The sequence below is a fragment of the Rhinopithecus roxellana genome, chromosome 20 (genome assembly GCF_007565055.1).
Source record: "Rhinopithecus roxellana isolate Shanxi Qingling chromosome 20, ASM756505v1, whole genome shotgun sequence".
NCBI lineage: Eukaryota > Metazoa > Chordata > Mammalia > Primates > Cercopithecidae > Rhinopithecus > Rhinopithecus roxellana.
Window position 1 is genome coordinate 10,729,993 of NC_044568.1, and position 1,977 is coordinate 10,731,969.

A 1,977-nucleotide genomic window follows, 5' to 3' on the forward strand; every position below is an offset into this window, starting at 1 on the left:
ACGGCGGCTGCGGAGGGACATCATTCACGAACGGGCGCCAGCCCAGGAGTCCACAGCTTAGGAAACTGACGGTTGCTCTTTCTGGCCTCTGCGCCGCTTCTGAGGCCCCGGCACCGGCCCGACCCTGTTGCACTGTAGCATTCTGCAGCTGGGCCGCAGGCGACGTGGGCCTCCACCAGTTGTGTTGGAGATGCGGTTCGTCTACAGAAGTTTTAGCTGTGTGACTTTGGGCAAGTCAGTGGCCCTCTCTGGGCCTTAGGTGCCTTTTTTGCTGTGAGGCCGGCGACTGTATTTTTAACCCTGATTTTATCCCTAGATCTACCCAACACATAGTAGGTTCTCAAAATATATTTATAAGTGAATGAATGCATCATGAGAAGAAATTGGACCAGATGAGGCCCTGTGAAACTGCTTGGGTTTTTGTTGTTGGTCTCTTTTTTTTTTCTCTCTCTCTCTCTTCTGAGTGTCCCTGTCCTGAACTAGAAATTATCCATCCTTCGGCCTTCTGCGAGACTGCAGGAACATTACTTTTGAAGGATGCTAAGGAATTCGAGGGATGAAAAAAATCAAAGGGATTGCAATGATGTCACAAAACAAGGAAACAAGACAGGAAGTTCTTGTGTGTTTTTGGGGAGGGAGAGTCCATGAAACTGGGGGGAGTCCAAAGAGGGAGTGTTTCTGTCCTTGAACTCACCTTTTCTTCTTTGCATTTCTCTTCTTCTCCTTCCCATCTAGCGCAACATATTCATTTCAAAGCATAAATTTGCCAAAAAAAGCATCCTCTTTTTATCAGAAAATAAAATATACTGGTTTCTTAGCCTGGCATTCTTGGACCCGCACAGTGTGATCCCAACGACAACTCCTTACTTGAAACTTCAGATTCTCCCAAATCGTCACCTTCCTCATGGACTTAACCCTGGAAGGCCCTTCTACCCCACTTCGCCTTGTCTCACACTAACACAATCTCTCTCAGACTGAGAAAAACTTGGACACTTCTTTTCTTTTTTTTAAATTTCGGGTTTCAAAATACAAATGGCCTAGTCACAACATTTCTGTAACGTTGTCTTAATTCAGGTACTGGTTTGAATAGTGGACAAAAATAAAACAAGGTTTGAAGACTAAGTACTCTTTAAAAACATATTTATTTAAATAGAGATAGGGCCTCCCTATTTTCCCCAGGCTGCTGTCAAACTCCTGGCCTCAAAAGTGATCCTCGGGCTGGGCATGGTGGCTCACACCTGTAATTCCAGCACTTTGGGAGGCCGAGGCAGGTGGATCACTTGAGGTCGGGAGTTCAAGACCAGCCTGGCCAACATGGTGAAACCCCATCTCTACTAAAAATAAATACAAAAATTAGCTGGGCATGGGGTTGGTGTGCCCATAATCCCAGCTACCTGGGAGGCCGAGGCAAGAAAATTGCTTGATTTTGTCATTAAGTCCATGTTATCTTTTTTTTTACCAATGGTTTGCCAGTTTCTTCTACAAATATCTGTTGCTACCTATTATGTGCTCATTGGGATAGTGAGCAAAAACAAACATGGGTCTTGGTCTTCTGGAACTTATATTAGGGAAGGATATTGATCAAATCATACAAATAAATGCAAAGTTGGAACTATTTCAATTGCTGTAGAGGGGTACATGCTATTTAATATGAGGGCTTTTAGAAGGAGAATTGAACTAATCAATGGAATCAAGGGAAACTTCTTTTTTTTTTTTGAGACAGAGTCTCCCTCTGTCACCCAGGCTGGAGTGCAGTGGCGCAGTCTTGGCTTACTGCAACCTCTGCCTCCCGGGTTCAAGTGATTCACTTGCCTCACCCTCCTGAGTAGCTGGGATTACAAGCCTGCACCACCACACCCAGCTAATTTTTGTATTTTTAGTAGAGACAGGGTTTTGCCATGTTGGCCAGGCTGGTCTTGAACTCCCAGCCTCAACTCATCTGCCCACCTCGCCTCCCAAAGTGCTGGAATTACAGGC